At 39.9% G+C, this 19,939-nt stretch overlaps 1 long non-coding RNA gene across 1 annotated transcript; it reads right to left on the minus strand.

Moving 5' to 3' along the window:
• Positions 1-823: 823 nt before the first annotated feature.
• On the minus strand, positions 824-16,296 carry LOC114015691 (uncharacterized). The gene is made up of 3 exons (XR_003559751.2): positions 16,157-16,296; positions 3,307-3,512; positions 824-2,373 (listed from the first exon to the last, which is right to left on the minus strand). It is a non-coding gene; the product is annotated as an uncharacterized LOC114015691 (long non-coding RNA).
• Between the last annotated feature and the right edge of the window lie 3,643 nt (positions 16,297-19,939).

Here is a 19,939-nt window from a genome sequence, read left to right on the forward strand (position 1 = left end):
GTTAAACCCTAGCTGTGGAAGAAGTAGGTCACTGCATTTTCAAGTATGGACCCCTTCCCTAAAATATGAATGGAATAGCTGATTTAAGAACAAGTATTACCCTTTCATTCAAGTCACAAGCCTGCAAGGGATCTGTGTGTACTTGACCGATGCAGTGTCATAGCCATGTAAGTTACGTGCTTTGACTTTTCAGTGTCTCTGTTGAGGTACAGATGGAAAGTAAGAGCTGCAATGTGTCAGACGGTGAAGCACAGGCCATTAGAAGGGATGATGGAAGTGGAAATGTTGGTGCGTGGCTTGCTAGCTTGCTCATAGGAAGTTCTCAACTCTATAGGCTTTTCTATAGCAGCTGTGGAGAAAATGCGAGAAAAATTGCAAGTGGCATGAAAGCTCTGCTACTAACAAAGGAAAAAAGAATAAAAAAGAGAAACTGAGGGATACAAAGCAAACAGCCGGCTTCTCAGTATCAGCCCGCCAACTTTTCCGTATGGCTCCCATTGCAGTGCTTTGGCTGCCTTAGACAAGGTATCGTGTGGGGAAGCAAGGCCAATAGCCAGTGGCCCACACATTTTATTTGCTACAAGTTTTGACTTTTTTGTCATGGTGTATGAGCAGTTTTCCATAGAGGTCATATAAGTGCTCATTCACTGGACATGTGCATGCAAGATCATGCTTTGCTAACATCTCCCCCTTCCTAGAAGTGTTTCAGTGTCTAAGTAAGGTATCAGAAGTTGTTCCATGCTGTCGTGATTTACCCCCAGCTGGTAACTAAGTACCACACAGCTGCTCACTCACCTCCCACCGGCACGGAGGTATGGGGAGGAGAACTGGGAAGGAATGTAAAACTCAAGGGCTCAGATAAGAACAATTTAATCATTGAAATAAAATAAAAACAATAATAATAATTCCAATTGTAAAAAATATAAAGAAAAGGAGGGAGAAGGGGAGAGGACTGAAATCCAAAGGGAAGGGAGGAAAGAAAACAAGTGATGCACAACACAGCTGCTCACCGCCCGCTGACCAATGTCCCACTAGTCCCCGAGCAGCAATTGGCAGGCCCTGGCCAACCACCCCCAGCTTATATACTAAGCATGACATCCCATGGTATGGGATATTCCTTTGGCTAAGTTCAGGTCAGCTGTCCTGGCTGTGTCCCCTCACAATTTCTTGTGCCCCTCCAGCCGTCTTACCAGCAGGGCCTGAGAAACTGAAAAGCCCATGACTTAGTATAAACATTACCCAGCAACAACTACAAACATCTGTGTGTTAACAACATTTTCCTCACACCAAATCCAAACCACAGCCTGGTAGCCTGGATAAGGTGCCGTACAGACACATTGCTGAGCTGTCCCCAGGATTAGCTATGCCAGGTGGAGGAGCCGCTTCTCTGAACACATTGTTCATGTATAGTCTCAAGGGCCATGTACCCAAGTACATAATGATATTACAGCTCTTACTGTGGCACGTAAATCCCTTTTTTAGGGTCAGACCTTAGGGGTTTAAGTGTGATTGACTTACAAAGGAACTTCTGATCCTAATGGATTGTAGACAGTTTTAAACCGAGAACTTAGAAGTCTAAGTTGTTTAGATGCCCTTGAAAATGTTACTGTCAAATGTCTCTATTAAAGTCAACAGAAGTTGCAAAACCAACACAGGTCAAAAATTAAACCAGAAACACAAGCATTCACTGGATTCTTGTTTTATACTGTCTCCCTTGTACTATTTTACTTTATACTTCCCTAAGAAGAAAAATAACAGAAATCTTATTTGCAGCAGCTGTTAAACAAGTATAATTTTATTATTTTTACACTGCAATGGCACTCTTTGGATCTTTTTCTGTTCATCAGCTTCTCACAGCTATACCTGAACGTTGAATATGAACTCAGGCAGTTAAGGTCTCCTCACTGACTTTTTATAGGCAAGCTGATATTGCCAGGCCCAGAGAAAAATTAAAGTTTTCATTGCAAAGAAATGTCTTTAGAACAACATCACTTCACTGTGTCATCTTAGGTGCATTTCCACTTGAAGTGTCAGAGCTAATTTTAATGGGCTTCAGGTGCCCTTTAATTTCCATTTAGAAAAGAAAAGAACAGCAAAAATTCATAGTTGGCGAGAGGTCCTCAGAAGGAGTGAAGGAAATCCAGAAACCTGGGCTGGCAGTCTGAGCTTTTCACACTGCATCTTGCTGGCCAGCCACAACCATTGAACACTTTTGTCTCCTGATGAAGAAGGCCTTCTTCACAGCTTCTCATCAAACATACAACCACTGCACCCGTCTCTCCAGACAGGCCCTGTCTGTATGCAATTGTCCATACCTCTATAGCTCCTAGAAAATGAGGCTTTTTTTCATGATCAGGAACCAGGAGGCAGTAACTGGAAGGAATGCAAAAACCTTCATAAGAACCCGAGTTTCCTAACAGCCAAATTTCTCAGTCTGGCATGCAGTAAAGGTTGTGTGTCCAGAACTGGCTGTGCTGCCAGGTTAAAGCATGCAGATTTTGCCCAGTGTTTTGCATTAATGAACAGGGATTAATTTTACTGAAGAAAGTATTAGTGGTGTTTAGAGATCTTGTGGGAGCAGTCATGTACAGTTCTTGACAGAATTCCTTCATCATCTAGTTAATAACTTTAGTTTCCTACACTGTTGACCCAGAGATATCTTTGAGAGGAGATAGATGATGAAATTAGTTTTTCTTTTAATCTTTGATTAAACACGGCAATGACTTACTTGGATTGAAACACACATTATAAGACCTGTTTCAAGGGAAGAGGCCATGGGGAAGAATGGAATATCTTTCAGTTACAAAGGTTTTCCTTGTGTGTTCACAGTGAAACAAATTTCTCATCGTGGTAAGTGGTTTCCACAGGCTCTTGATCTAAACTGAATGTTAGCTCCAGGGCCATGTTTAATCAATAAACTACTTCATGAAAGAAGTAAATTGCAATTAGTCCTCACAAATAGATTTTAGTAGTTTTCTGGAGCTAATACAACCTAGTGTAAGGAACTTCATGAAATTACAAGACCATTGTCTTCTATGTGCAGTTTCTATTTTGAGATTTCCAGGTGCTAAGTTTGAAAGTGATTTGAATTCTGCTATGTCTGAAACAGAAACAAAAGCAATAGCCACTGGACACAAATTTTTGATGTGTTCTAAATCTGAAAAATGTCCTTTGGATGATAAAAAAACACATTAGTAACTAGGATCATTTTACTTCTCTATATATACAAAAAAATCCCTATACATCTGAAGTACTAAGCAGGGCATCGTGTACAAACTCAGTAGCAGCAGTTACCCCAGAGCTTACCCTGAACGTTCTTGTTAACTGAAGTGATTGAGTGCAGAGATCTAGGTGACTCTTTCCTCTGCTGTTTTGGAAGGAGTCACTGAATGCAGAAACCTTCAGTTTGAATAGACGGGCAGTGTTGGCTTGTCAGACACATTCATCCAATAGATCTGTCATAGGAAAGATCTATCAAGGCTTTTCACAAATCTCAAAAATTCCCATAATTTCTGAAAGAAGAATGATTAAAAGTATTTTATTAAGATTAGATTAATAAATTTATCAATCTTTGTAAACTTAAAGAAACATCTAAAAAAATTAAGTTCTTTCCAAAAAGATTGTAATAAGTTGCATCATTGTCCTTTCTTTCTTTTTATTTCAGAAATAAACTTTCTTATTTTACTTTACAGCTCTGTTCTCCTGTGTTCCTCAACACAATATTTGCTTTCTGAAGAGATTCACATGAAATGTTATATCATTAAACCTTTTCAATGCACTTGCCTACAGATGAGATTGCAATAAACAATTCATGTAAATTAAAACTAGGCATAAAGATATGCAGAAAAGATAAAATGAGTTTCTGATAATTTCTTAAAACTTGTCTCATTTTTTTTACAAATAATTGGCCCACACATCCTGAGACAGACACATGGTATTCTTAGAGTTGTCAGAATATTCTATGTAGAAAACTTTGGTACAGGTGTCTATAAGATTTATGTCATGATTCAGTTCATATTTAAATGTATATGATCAACTCTTGAAAGAAAACTGAACTGTAGGAGGGAGCTTGTGAAAAGCAGAACTCAGGAAGAGGGAAAATAAGTGTGCAAATACAGATGCTTTACGTGGTCTCATTCACATGGCTCAGAACCCCCTGTTGATGGCAGCTGTTTTCCTTCCAGATTTGCCCATTACTGTCAGGCAAAGGCCTGAGTACAACAGTGTTTTCTGCTGGAGCACCTGTGGTCACACACTTATCCCCACAACAGCTGGTCTTTCAAGGGAACACCTCTTGCAGCTTTTTTGTTCTTTTTAGAAACAGTATTGAAGGGGATGTTTGGCCAGCATAAGAATCTGCACCACAGCAAAGCAGAGTAAATGTCTGTCTACCTGTTGTCCTGTCTCGGCTTTGGTTGGTGTAAAATGCTTAAAATTGAAATTAAATGTTCTTTTCCTGTTACTTATGCCCAGCTTTCAGCAAGAAACAGTTTAGGGAGGGGACATGTTGCAAGAGCTCCCAAGGTACAATCTGTTAGTCTTTATGAAAGCTCTTCTACAGCTCATAGCATTTCAGCAAAGAAAACGTTCAGAAAAAGGATGAAATACACTGCTGCTCCCTTTTTAGATGCAATACATTTTCCATAAAGCCCTTTCTTTTCCAGCATTTCTTAGAAACACTGTTAAGTAAAGCAACATTCAATACTTTCATTCTTCTGTATGCTGCTCTTTGTTTTGCTGATCAACCCTCATCTTTTCTCAGTGCTTGCATCCTATTGAAGAGCATGGAGGACACCTTTGACCATGATTCTAAAAGTAACACATGGAAAAGCCTTGGGATACCCATTCAAATGAGCAGGAGAGCACCAACCATTATGTTTTATTTATTTCTAATGGAGTACATTTCATTATGTATTTCTATCAAGAAGAGGACAATCATGGCAGCACAGCCTACTTAAATCTGTTCTGAGTGCATTTTACATCGGTGATATGGCTGAAAATATTTTTTAAAAATTAACATTAGCCAGAGTGTTCAGTTATGTTCAGAACCTTGCTCCAAGAATAAATAGCAACTGGGGAGAGAACAGCTTCTGCTCCTGAGACTGTGACAAGGAAACAAATGTTCACCGTGAGAAGTCAGGCCATCTCACTGCACTTTCTGTTTTCTCTCTCGCTTCCTTTCAGTCAGGCAGAGCTCTGTGATGTCACCCAAATAAGGTTACCAATATCAAAGCAAACAAAGGCAATTTCCTTATCTGATAATTGTGACCTTTCTCATTCCCTGCTGTGTGTGCTTCTGAAATAACCAGTGGCATTGACATCAGCAGCTACCAGTACATGTTGTCTCATTTGCACACCACATGAAACGAGCTGGTAAGAAATGTTCCAAATAACTAGGAGGCTATTCATCCTCAATTAACAACATATTTTAATGGGTTTCTTAGCAACATCACTCACTTTAAGTGTACGCCCCTAAGGGATGTGTTCTGTGTTGTCAGACAAACAGCAAATAAGGGCAGCTATTGATCCCTACCCTGTTGGGTGCTGAATTACAACATACCAGAATAACTATGTCAAAATGACATTTGGACTCAACACATTTAGAGTGCTAGATGTCTCCATTAAAAAATGAAATGAGTATCTTTGTTGTGCTCATATTCAGCCAGCTATATTCAGAAAAAGCTGAAGAAAACAGATCATGTTCTTTGAGTTATGAATCATTTCAGAAAGTCATGAGTTTTTTAAATTCTGGTTTCTGCCTCTTGTTTTGAATTTGTATTTCTTCCAAAGTGAATCTATATCTCCCATTAATTTAATAATCCAGAAGTCCCTGTACTCTATGCATTTAAAGTTTTAGAGGCTGTAGACCATATCCCCAAGAGATAGAAGTCAGCATAGCTCCAGGAATGTAATTCAAGCTCTATTGATTTATACAATCTGAGGATATGCTGGTGAATGAGATACAAAAAGGAAATATATTCTGAAAGACAGAAAAATCCTGTTAAGAAAACAGCTGAAGTTGCTACTTGCCAACATAGTAATTTTCTATTGCATTCATAGATAACAGGTATTTAAAAGACAAAGAAAAAACCACCTAGGGATATTAGAACCCTTGTCTTACCCTCAAAATGCCACATTTATTTTCAAATATATTTTAATTGATTCTTTGTGCCATGTGCCTGATTAGTATGCGTGTGCCTGATTAGAAGCATCTAATCTTATAACTTGTATTCCCATAATCAAAAAAATCAAAAGATGTTCTAAGGGCATCTCTTGATTCAAAATCTGCCTTCAGAAAACCTCGGCCATTCAGCTTAAATTATGGATAAAACCATCAAGAAATAGGACTCTCTTGGCTTTATCCTCTTGTCAGCTTCACTGGTCTTGTGCCCCTGAGCTTAAGAATTAGCAATGTCATGGAAACAGAATTTGGCAGTCTTCCTCTTTGTTACCAAATCTGAAGGGATTTCCTAACTCTTTTAGACCTGCAGCCTCAGTGGAAAATACACCCCACCAGCTAACCGAGGGGGGCTGTGCTCAGTATTGCCTTGCTCTGTTCACAGAAGATGCTGTGTCTGATGAATACATGTGGGAAAGGGGATTAACAGGAAAAGAGTCTGAAAAGAAGTGGGGACTCTTCCTTGAGGCCAATCTCCTGCTCCAAGAAGCTTCATGAAAGCAGAGAAGGAATGAAAAATCTGTCAACATGAAGGCATAATAGAGCATATAAAGAGAAAGCATAAGGCAGGCATTTCATATATTAAAGATGTGTATAGGAAAAGAAGTACCAAGAAAGGCTGAATACAGTACTGAGCCTCCCTCTCAGATAAATATAATTTGTTTCATAAGATTTCCTTGACAATGTGAATACAAAGGTGAAGAGAACATGACAGAGCCTCCTGGTAATGGGAAAAAAAACACTCATCTTGGTGTAAATTGAATTGGATTGAAGCTATTTAATTTATGGCATGTATTTAAATAATAATCATTGAGCTATACATTCAGGATCAATATCTGCACCAGAACAAATGTAAGCTGTGTCTTATGACCATCAATGCGGTCTGTCATGTACTAGGACAGGTAGAAAAGTGTATGTTGCTGTGCTCCTGTGCCAAGATACAACACCTCTTTACGAGCAGGGAAAACTTCAGGATTGCCTGAAGTAAGGTCTTGCTCCCCTTGTTCCCTTTTTGTGCTTCAACGTCCTTCCACATGTCATTCTCTGCTGGGTTTCTCCTGGCTGCTTCACACATTTTTCTCAGAAACAAGGAAATGGCATCTGAAAACTGCTTAGTATGTGGAAACAAAAGAGACGGCAGTGACAGAGTACAGGGGTGGAGTATGGTTCCCTAAAAATAGGTGTCCAGGGGCTGTTGAAATGTTCAAAGTTATCTGGCTGCCACTCCAGAGTGCCATGAATCTCTTCTAGGGCAGATAACCTAGGAAAGCATTATGTCATATCTGACAGCCCATAAGGATTTCTTTCCCAATTGTCACTTGATTCCTTTATGGTTAGATGACAGCACCAAGCCAATTCAACACAGGCAGTGGAGTTCAGAGATTTATTCAGCTTTCCCTGAAGTCAATGCTTACACTTGCTGAGTTTGGGAAGAAACTTCCTAGCAAGGTTAAAGGGAAGACAGTGGGTTTACTCTGGTTTGAAATAGCATAAGACAAAAAGTCAAAATAATGTAAGACCTAAGATACAGTAAGGGCCTTATGGTGTTAGAAACAGCAATATAATTTCATTTGGTATGCAAATTACTCTGGGGAAGAGGTAAAACCTATTCAGTATTACTGAAAGGATTGTAGCTCCAAAGGGCCCTTCCATTCCCTTTCCACACTTTAAAGTAAGGGTTCTGGTTCACTGGTGTTCCCAACACCTTAGCTTAAGAGAGAATTGCTCCTGGTTACAACGCACCATCCTTACCCTGATATAATATCCCTATTTCATACTAGGAAATTTGGTTTAAGTGGGTCAAATACTCAATCATGTCAATTGGCTGAATTACTGAAAAAGTTAGTCTACCTCAGCTTTGGCAGCTAAAGATCTGAGCTGGACACCTGCAATACCTTTGAAGTTGGTTCAAAGAAAAAAGTGCCTCCAGAAATGACTCATCTTGTCTTAAAATACTTGTCCAAGACACATCAAGCAAACTATCACTGGAGGTACCCGTTTTTCTCTAATAACTGTAAAAGAAGCCTGCTGTGACTGGCCCAAGCTTAACCATCCAACTTTGACACCTCTGGGATAGATGAGATGTGTTTGCCCTCACTGACTTTGTGGCCTCTAATGGTGTCAATGAACATCAAAGAGACAATTCTGGAGAAATCAAGTTGCCAAGGAAAAAGAAATGCCAGGTTTGGATCCCTCATCCTGGTTGTCAGAATTCTGAACAATACCACAGGCTTACAGGTGTTTGGTTTTTTTGTTGGAGGTATTTCTGTTTTGAAAGCAGAGTTTCAGTGAAATGTCATTAATTTCCACGTTTCTTTTTTCTTCCTCAGATCTTTAGGTGTCTCACACAGACGTATCCTTAACGCTTCAGATTTACAGCATTGTGAAAGGAGAGGTAATCACTGCCGAGACTTCAGTTTGGGTTGTGTCTTATTCCCAGACAGCACATACACTTCATCCACAGGGCAGTATTGATCCTCAGCTTCTTGCTTTGGAGTCCTGAAGAAAAAGTAGCTCTTGCGCTTTTTTAACTCTGGGGATTTAGCTCTGGTGTTCCAACCTTTAAACAGGCCAGACAGAAGATACTCATGCCTTGGATCATTCTCAAAAACGGTGTTGCTTACCTTCCAGTTCCCACAAGGTACAGAAGGTTGATTTGCCGGTTTAGTTTTTCAGCAGAAAAACTGCAAAAGCAGTGGTGACCTGACTCCACCCCAAAAGCTATAGATCAGGGAAGTATGGCAGGGCAGAGACAACTATGTGGAAAGCCAAGTTTGCGTAAGCATCTTTTTTACGTTTCTCAGTTATGATCTATATTGGTTTTGTCTGTATGAGGTATTCACATTCCCAGAATCTGCTTTGTTTACAAAAACAAATACGATTTATTGTAAATAAGAAGGAAGCTGTAACTTTTTCAGTGAAATGTCTAAATCAATGAAGCATATTAGGAGAAAAACATCATATGATTTTGGCACAATTCCACAGGTTATTATTCCTTTCAAATGATGTAAAAACAAATACCATCACTGAAGTGACAGTCTGGTTCAGTAAGAATCCCATGCCAAATTACAGAGACTCAGCAGAGAGTCTGATCCTATGAAACATTAATTTAATAGTAAATCCATATGTTGTACCTAGACAACCAGGGGTTTTCAGAGCAAGCATTTTCAGATTCACATATCAGGTTATATTCAGCCTTTAGCCCAGCTATGTACCCACTGGAAGGAGATCTCTGTGGGGCTGAAGAGGCAGGGTGGAGTTGAAGAGAAGGTACCCACATTTCAGGATCTCCATATCTGGCTTCCCTTTGCAGAAGGTTGCGCTGCTCTGAGGACTCACCACAGCTGTGCAGAAGGGGCCAAATCCTCTCCGCAATGTTTGCTGCCTTCAGAGACCATGCAGAGGGAGCAAACACTGCAAGGGTGGACAAAAGCTGAGTCTCTGTGTCTCCTGGTGTAAGACAGGTACTCTACTAAAGAGGAAAGAATGTAGGAGAAGCTATGGAGAAGTGGCTGTTTTATAGTGACTTTCTGCAGCTTGGAGATGGCATGGTATCAAACAGATCTTTGATTTATTTAAACTACACCTGCAAGAGTACCCTAGAACTGCTCTTATGGGTATCAAAAGATGGCTTAGGCTGGAAGCAGTTTATATACACATTAGGAAGGAACGCTTAGAAGGCTGTCTCAATAAGGTTTTATGTATTTTACAATCAATACTGAAATACGATTTAAGGTGTCTAGAAAAGACTGAATTAAAGGTAGCTCTGTGAGTGAACAACTTGGCAGCTAATTTTTATGTTTCCATCTCTTGATTGTTAGGAATATGATGTTAAATGGTAATGTTTACAGTTTCCGCAACGCTAATTGTGTTAATTATGGGTTTGTGTGTATAAGTTTGGGATTAGTATAATTGATATTTTAAATAAATTTGTTTAATATTTGCTAAATTACAGGTTTTACTTGCAAAGTCTATCAAGAAAATAAAACTGAGTTATTTCCCTAAACTACAGTCTACAATCTGATTAAATTAAAATTCAAGTGCTTTGATTCCCATCAGTGTTTAGCAAATACTATGAGCTTTTTTTTTCTTCTCTCTTTTCCTTGCTTCTTTATGGGAATACTTGAAAGCTAGACAGGGAAGAAAAGCCCGGCCACTGAGTTCACCATCATTCTTCAGAAAAGATTTTGGAGGTTCAATGCAATCTATTTAAAATGTTGTTCTATCAAAAGAAAAATAAAATAGAAGAAAATAGTTATTTTCACTTCTTCAGGGTGAGAGCAGAACAGATAATCTCATAAATGTGGATTCATCTGAGCATAGCAGTTCTTTTTCCCATCTACATATGTAATCTGTAAACGAGAATATTTGTTTTTCTCTCCGCCTACTGCTTACCTTCTCAGGTGAGTTAGGAAAGCTTCAAGGCTGAAGAGCTACATGTCCTAAGGCCTTATTGGTGCAGAGACTCCCCTGGTGACCCCATGATCTCTTCAGTTATATCACTGCCATTTAATAGGAGAGCTTTTACTCTAGCACAGCCTCCTTCCAGGAGCAAGCAGGGCACTCTGTCCCTACCTGTATGGTCTCTGTTAGCCATAACTCAATGTGAATTTAAGTCAACAGTGCCTGTAGAGTGTAATCCGAGGTAAAGTCCAACCCTGTGCACAAGCCTTGTACAGCATGTGGATTGCGCATGTCTCAATAATTGAGTCACTGTTTAGGTACTAAGGAAGATCAGGACATTTAGGCTCAACCCCAAGAAACAAGATTACATAACTTTGCAGACCTTCCTTCCACTAACATATCTGGTGAGCATGATGTGTGCCCAGTCTTCAAACTTGGTGAGGAGGGGAAAGGAGAAAAGACGGCAAATATAACCCTTCTACCCTTGGCACCTCAATCATAAGTGTTGAGAAGACTTGGTCAAAAGGCCTTTGATTCTCAGCAACCAGAAGAGGGGGTTTTACAACTGATCAATTTGCTGTTAGTGGTAATTGTATCAGTAACCACCAATAACACTGTCAGAGAAAGAGGCTTTGTCACAGCTTTTTGCTCCTGTTCATGGGCTGGCGGATTTCCCAGCCATGTATTTCAGGCTGCTCCTTAGGTCATATTTTGATTGTTACGGCTGTCTGCTATTCTGATATTTGCATGCCCAAGCTCCCTCGTTCTCTTCCCCTTGATGTCTGTTGCACTCACTTTGCTCTCTCTCCATTCCTACTTACTAACAAATTTCCCAGTCCAGCACCAGCCAGACAGTTTGCTCCCCGCAGCAGAATTCCCTTGGGTGAGCAATATGGGCTCAGCTGAGACTGGTACTCTGCAGTGACTCCACCCTATGCTGAATTACTTCTTGCTCTGCTAACTACACTTCTTCTACCTCCCTCCCTCCATACTACTGCAGCAGTGCTAGTATGAACTCCGAGGCAATTACCCTGCTTTCATTTTTCCTTTCATTTCTGTGGCTGGCCTGTTTGCAGTATTTCTGCACAGGGAAGTACAAATTTACCCTTCGTCACGCATTAAGATAATTAGATGTCACAGCCTGCTTCTTTGTGAATAAGGTCTAATAGACTATGTCGACATCCTGATAATATTCCAGGCACAAACACAGTATAAAGAATATGCATAAATTTTAACAGAACCTGATGTTTCTTGTGCTGTTGTCTTTTCCACAGTACCTGAAATAAATGCCTTTACAGCTTATCCGCTAGACCGCATGTAGCTAGCATGTTGTTTGAAGACTAAGGCTTGTATCTGGAAGCTCCAGCCATTAGGGTAAGTTTATTAGGGCTAGACCCAAGCTGCTGTTCCACACTCTTTCCTCCATGACAATGTTTCTCTGTCTCATTGTGGCCACCCTTACTATCTCACTAGCTTGTCATTCAGTTGTAGCGGTTCTGTTTTCTAGCTTTTCACATTCTGGCCATGGCTTGATATCATTTTTTCCTTCTGCAAAAGTTCCTTTACACAGTATGACTCTCACCAAGGCTTTCATTTTATTAGTACAAAATTGTTTTCATCTGCTTTGGCAAATCCCTCTCTTTGCATATCCATTCAGACTGCTGCTGCAAAGTGCTGTTCTATGAGTCATTAATTTTGATCATATTACTCTTGTCTTGGAAGCTTTTCACTGTCTTTTTTTCTTTTCCAATTTATCAGATGCAGGCTACTTGTCATCTCTTTCAAGGATCTTAGTATCTTTGCCTTTTAATTTCAGCTCTGTTCACTATATAAAATGATTCTGGCCACTCTTTTCAGGCTGTGGCATCACCCACATTTTCCACAGGCGTCTGTAAACCTTTGCAAAGTTACAATCAGGAGTGTCCTTCAGTCCCTCCTTCACAATCTCTTTCTCGATGAAGATAGCAAAGACCTCAACAACATCTAGCCTGCTGATGGGCTGGAGCCTATACCTCCAGTGCCTTTGCAGTACAGGGATTTCATTTACCTGATGTGTTAGCTGTTTTTCCTGTATGTAGTGTGCAAACTGTCTGGAGAAAGGATTAGATCTTTTGTTCTGTGCTTCTATTTTCCAGTCTTGGTAGACTTAGTCCTCTTCCATGACTGGACTTCCTAACCACTCTGGCTTACTGCCAGATGGCTGTGGGACTTTTCTAAAGCAACATATAGATATGCTCACATAAGCCTGAATGAGAATACAACTATATTGATATACTTCCTAGAACGGTATAAGCAATGCTGGCATAAGTGCTTGGGAAAGATGAAATTGAAGCTTTTATGATAGTTAAATAGTCAAAGCTGCAAAACATCCTTATTTGGGAAACCTGTAGGTCTGACTCATTTCACCGTCAGACACTGTAAGGGTGGAGATGGGAATATACTGCTATGGGACGCATCAATATAATGACAATGAGGGCTAGAAAATATATATGTAGATATTTAGTATAAGAGATTATACAGGCAACACGGATGTCAAATTAGCTGGTAAGACTAAGAATGTTTTTCAGGGGGACAAGATGACCCTCAGTGACCAGTCTTCATCAGTTGTCATGTCTATGAAATCTTGCTCCCCCGTTCCCCAGCACATGCATGGATTGATGTCCTCAGAGAATGATATTTGTTGCAAAGAAAGTGAATCTTTAGAGATATGACTTTGCCTTCTTTTATGTTTTAATTATTATTGAGGCTTCTAATTGTTCTTCATCAATTCTCTCTCCCACTGGATTTTTTTCTAAAAAAGCATATCCAACACCAATTCCTTAAGGCAACACTGCAGGTGCTCACAGCTTCTTTGCTATGACAGTAAAATCCTAAGGCATGTTTTCTCACACTTCCAGTAGGTTTAGACTGCCAGGAACAAAGTCTGCTTGATCATATGCACATCCCTTAAGTTTAATGAAATGGGATAACCCAATCAGTCAGATCTGTTTGAAGAACTGGATTAAGAGTTGTAAATAGCATGTTAGCAGTAGGAGGTGTAACACTTTGATCTCTTCTAAATGCCCTAGTAGTAAAGAGTGAAGACTTGATATATCTGAAAATAAATCCTTTCACCATATGTCAGTCCAGGGAGCAGAACTGATGCAGCAATAAGATTTAGGAAGAGCTCAGATAAAGCTGAACTTGTAAGTCTTTCTTTTCATAGGGAGAAGTCCTACCACACATCCCTCCACAGAAATATAGTTGGGGTAACACTCCTAAATGATATAAAGTAATCAAGAAGCTAAGGCCCTAATTGAGCAAATCCTCTGCTCCGCTATGTTCAAGTTAAAGGCCTCCGCCTTTCTCATGTCATGTCCTAATTAGCTACATGACAAGAAATGATATAGGGCAGTGGTTAAGGAAGCTGAGAATTAGAGACTGTCATAGGAAATGATTGATAAAACCTTCTGCAGGGGTTACCTCTGACAGTGTAATGTTGAAAAATGACTGGATTATAATTCCATTTACAGCAGCTCCAAGCCCTCTAAATATTCCAGTTCTAATAGTGGCATGTTTGCTATGAAACTTGGCTAAATCACTGGAGAAAGAATTAAGCCTACAGAGGTGGATCCAGAGTTTAGTCTGATACTAGAATACCATTTTTCCCCCATATGCTTATGCCCTGAGGTAGACTGGTCCTGGATCCCAAACCTTTAGAACAACATATGTTTGGAGCATGGCATTTTTATTTTTATTTTTTCCAGCCTGAGTAAGTATTTGGATTTCCTTTCCATGGAAAATTGACAAGAAGTTGGGCACAAGGACTGATGCAGGCCAAGTCACGCTTGCAGTGAATCCAGGACAAGCACAACTCCATGAAAGAGTTCACGATTTCTCCTGGCTCATTATTTGTAGCCTCCCCTCTATATGGACAAGCACAGGCAGACACTATTTGCTTGGTCTGTGGTCTGAGCCAGAGAAGCCATCTCAGTTTATTCTTGACTGTGGTCTATGAGTACAAGTGCTCCTATACATTTAGGTTGGGTTCAATCTTGAACCCAGATCAGATCACCATACTTCATTCCCTCTTCCTACTAGAAAACAGGAAAATCATGTCTCTAAATCTGAGAGGGGGGATGATGTGATAAAAAAACACATTACCTTCAACATCAGCTTCTGACAAGCACTTAATCAAGTAGGGCTAAGCAGATTGCAAAATCAAGCAATATAAAGGCAGCTGATTTTTGACTCTAAATAGAAGTATTTTCATAGTCAGATAGTGTATGGCAACTGTTCACCCTTCTTTAATGAGGGAAAAAAGGTTGTTTGACAGCACTACATAGTTGTGTTTTCAAAATGCTGTCATGCAAATGCCTCTTGCATTACAGTCATTCACAAGAAATGTCACTTCAACCAAGCAAGCTTATGGCTGTGGCTGAGGCCTTGTCATTTCCATCCAGTTTGCACAGTGAATCAGGTGCTGTGGTAAAGGGGAGCAGAAGGCAGACAAGTGAGGTAAGTGGGGAGACGGCATGCTGAGAAATCTTGGCAAGACAATTTTCTCTCAGCTTTAACCAAACTGGCAAATGCTAAGAGAATGCCATTTACATGAAAATCGTGATCAGCTTGCAAATAAAGTTTGGTGAGTCACAAACTGCCTCTGTCCTTCTGAAGCAATATTTGTAGGGCTGTGAAATATTGCATTTTCAATACAGTGACATATAGGATACAACAGCACAGGTTGCTGCTTGTGTTAAAAAAAACCTGCATTTTGCACCAGCCCCAGCCCAAGGACACACAGATATGGTTTTGTCACCACAGTTGCATCCCTATTTGATGTTGTGACCCCCATTCATCTCCTCCAACACTGTCCAAAGCCCTTCCAATGGAATTGGATATCCCAGAAACTGCTGCACCGTATTTTGTGAGCTTGCAGTTCTGCTGAATAGGACAGGGATACGCAGACATTAGCCATATTACTTCAGCCCTGCCTTTGCAGCTACTAATAACTAGATTGAGCACGGTTCTGGCTTCACTGGTGAGCCCAACACATGAGGGGGATTAAAGTCTGTTTGCAGCTATCCAAAAGGAGTAAGAGATGAATGAAATAAAATGCTGGCTCAAGTCTTCTCCACCCTTTAACTGGAGTGTCTGTAAAAAAACTGAGAAAAGAGCATGTGGACAAGTCTTGCAGCTCACCAAGCCAGCAGACTGGTTGATCACTTAGGCTGCCTTTAGTGCCAGGAGTTTACTGCCCACGTGGGTGTCATGGTTTAACTCTGGCCAGTAATTAAGTACCACGCAGCCGCTCACTCACTCCCACCTCACCACAAGGGATGGGAAGGAGAGTTGGAAAGGAATGTAAAACGCAAGAGTTGAAATAAGAAAAGTTTAATAATTGAAATAGAATAAAAATGAAAGAACAATAATAACAATTACAATTATAATGAAAAGGGGAAGAGAAAGAATAAAATCCAGAGGCAAAAGAAGAAAGAAACACATGGTGCACAATGCAACCACCTGCCTACCGGTGCCCAGCCAGTCCCCCAGAAACAATCTGCCTGCCCCGGCCAGCCTCCCAGGTGTACATACCAGGTATGGCATCCCATGGTATGGAACACCTCTTTGGCTAGTTCGGGTCAGCTGCCCTGGCTGTGTCCCCTCCCAGTTCCTTGTGCCCCTCCAGCCCTCTCACTAACAGGGCCTGAGGAGTTGAGAAGTCTCACATCAAAGCTAAAACACAGCTCCACACCAGCTCCTAAGAAGATAATTAACTCCACCCCAGTTGAAACCAGGACAGTGGGTTAAGCAGACTTTCTGAGGTCATGTCAATCACATGGTATCAAGCCAAGCTTACAGTGTTCCCCTGGTTATGTAGGACATTACTACATTTGTCCCTGTAATACTGTATTTCTATAATAATCTCTGACTGCTGAGTGGACTTTGGGGACAAATAAAGATCCTTCCGTAAGTTTTAGCAAGAACAGAAATTCAAATGTATGTGACGCTAAATCCCTTCTCCCACCCCACTCCTGCCTAGTTGCATCTATCACCCTAAATGGATTGGCGTCTGCATGCAAATGGCTGAATCATCCTTGTAAGACTGTGTCAAGGGGCACAGTGATGCTGGCACGATGGTACCAGAAGCCAGGATAACAATGTCACGTCCCTGTTTGAATCATCTCTTACATACATAATTTGGGGGACAGCATCTGAATCCCAAAAGACTCAAATCATCTCTTACATGAATAATGTGGGGGGCAGCATCTGAATCCCAAAAGACTCAAAAATTAAAGTTAAAAATATCAATTTAATTGTGCCTTTTTTTCTGACTAGTAAAAGCTACAAGCTGCTGCAAGTTTAGAGTCGTGAATTAGACACTGGTTTAGCTGTGAGCGTTCTCTGGGGAATCAGTACAGCAGCAGCCTAATACATTTTGTTCATTACCTGAGCAGAATTTATCCCAAGTATGAGTGTGATGGTATTTCACTGAATGAAGTCAGCTTCACTGATCTGAAAGTGAGAGCTCACAATTCTTAGGAAATAGCCTATGGGAATGAAAATCTCATATGTTAATTATTTAGGGATAATAAGGACAATTTGGATTTTGTAAGGACTACACATTCTATTTATCACAGTGACTTTTAGCTGGCCCTCTTAGACTGTTTCACAAGTGGCTTTAATCCCAAAAAGTTTGTTTTGTGTTTCTGTAGTAACTTTTCCTAACTTAAATTTAGAATCTAGCAGTATCTGCAAGTTTAATTCAGTGAACTCTCAAACTTAATTCAGTGAAGTCTCCTGATTGTATTATTGTCAGGGTGGATTCAGCCTATTTAGAACATATATAATGCAGTCTGACCTTCAGGACATGTACATTCTTACACAATATCTTAACAAATCAGCAACTCATCCAAAAATATTTTTCCTAATAAAATCATGACATTTTAACAAATGCTATTCTTTTAAGCCAACCAACACTGAGTATGCAGTTTATTATTATGTGGTATGATTGGATTCTACCTGAAATATTTTAAAAGAAGATAAAACATCTATTCTTAATTTCCCAGAAGAAGAGGGTGATTACATCTGCTTTTGCATTCTCTTTAAATTACCCTCAGTTTATTGTAAAGCATGTATATCTTCAAGCCACAACCCAGAAAAGCTGGTTAGTAAACATATTTTGAAAGTTGTCCTGTGTGCAGATCACAAAACTACTTCATCCATGGGCAAAACAAGTTATCTCAACAGCATCAGATACTGTATTTAATTATATCATTCAGTAAGAACAGCAAAATTAATCAAGTATGATTATAAAGAAATTTACCACTTACTGTCATATAAATGTAATGCTGCATCTTCATTGGAACTGCAGGTTTCAGGTAACTTTGAGCTGTCCTCAAAATGACAAAAACTTTCTCCAGCCTTTCACTTCTGAAGGAAAATGTGTCAGTTATAAGCACAACCTTACATAAAGATCTCCACCAATGACTTGAACTAGCTTTCCTAAGCATAAACATCAGGAGCCTCCAGGCCTGGCAGAATGAGATTTGAGCTGCATTATAGCAGGAATCCAGGGTTCTTTAGAAGGTTAGTCACAGAAGGTCCCACTCTAAGTGTTCCCTGTTTTGGGCATTTGAGGATTGTATGCTTTCTGGAAGAGAGCCTGCTTTAAAAACAAAACAAAACAAAACAAAACAAAACAAAACAAAACAAAACAAAACAAAACAAAACAAAACAAAACAAAACAAAACAAAACAAAACAAAACAAAACAAAACAAAACAAAACAAAACAAAACAAAACAAAACAAAACAAAACAAAACAAAACAAAACAAAACAAAACAAAACAAAACAAAACAAAACAAAACCAAACCAAAACAAAACAAAACAAAACAAAACACAAAACAAAACAAAACAAAACAAAACCAAAACAAAACACAAACCCCAAACAAAACACCCCACAAAACCCCAAACAAACCCTAGAAGACTGATTTATGAAATAAATTACCATTTCAAGTGGCATTGAATTCCAGAAATATCCCTTGCAGGACCAGATCAGTGTAGAGTACGGAACAGCATAAGCTTTCTCAGAAAACCAGTTATTAAATTTGTGTCCCTTCCTCACACAGGCAGTACCTTTTACGTATTTAGTTCAAGCCTACAATCTAAACAATCAATATAGCATATTACAGCACTCATTTCACTCTTAAATCCATGGCAATTAAAAATAAAGCAGTCACAACCAGCTGGAAGGATCCCCTTCTTTTCTTCTCCCCATCAAACCAGAAGGGACATGTAAAAATTGACAAATTTTATTGAGAAACAGAGAATACCCGGGGCTGTTCTATCAACACAGTATTCCAGTTTTCCTCCTGGGTAACAGACATGGAAAAGATGAATACCTGTATGTAAATTAGTAAGTAAATTCCTGCCGTCTTGTAGTTGACTTGAAATGCCGTCACATGATGAAAACTAACTAAAAGCACATTTCATAACCCAGTAACCAATTTTCTTAGCGGGGGGATCCATGTGTGGGGTCTTCACACTGTGCATAGGAAGGGTCCTGTTCTGGTGTTGTGTGGGAGCAGAGTTATCAGCAAAGGAGAGGCTCCATGCTGGCTTGGGTATATTTCCACGGTGCCTGCTTCCACAGCACCTCTGTGCCTGGCTGTCAAGTTTAAGATACTGCTTTCTGTCTGAGAAAACCTTGGAGCAGATCATTGCAAAGTCAGGAAAACCGAGATTCTAGTTCCTGATAACAGACTGAGAAAGGGCAGTAGGAAAGGGGAAATGCCTGGAATCAGCTCTGTCAGCTATGTATCAACAATAACACAAGTAGGTCCCTGAGACTTACAAGCTGAGTTGATCTGACCAGTGAGACCAGAGGGGAGCAGGCATCAGAAAACTACCAGGCTTCTGTTGTGACCATAAATATTACACATTATCCTGTGGCCAGGAGGCTTGTTAAAAGTACTTGCAGTTACTTTTGTAGCAGCAAATAATGTGACAATGGGGTGCATTGTGCTGGCCTGGGAAGATAGCACTCCTCAGTATAACGAAGACACATTTGATTCACAAATTAGCGATCTGGTCCTCAGCACAACTGAGGCAGAACAAGTTCCCATTTGCACCATAAAATAAAGTGACTCTTTCTGTGCTCTGTAAAGCCATAAATACCATGCTTTATTTACCTTGTTTCTTTGTTCTCCCAAAAAGCTCAAACACTTTTTTGTTAAAGTTTCAAATTTATACTCACCAGTGAGTAAGTAAAGCCACAGGAAATCCAGACTTGTGGACCTTCAGATAAGTTGTGTGGTACTTTAAATGGAAGTGTAGGCTTTGAAGTAGCATTAAATGGATATATAATAACCTCACAG

This window comes from Falco cherrug, chromosome 2 (assembly GCF_023634085.1).
Source record: "Falco cherrug isolate bFalChe1 chromosome 2, bFalChe1.pri, whole genome shotgun sequence".
NCBI classification, from domain to species: Eukaryota; Metazoa; Chordata; class Aves; order Falconiformes; family Falconidae; genus Falco; species Falco cherrug.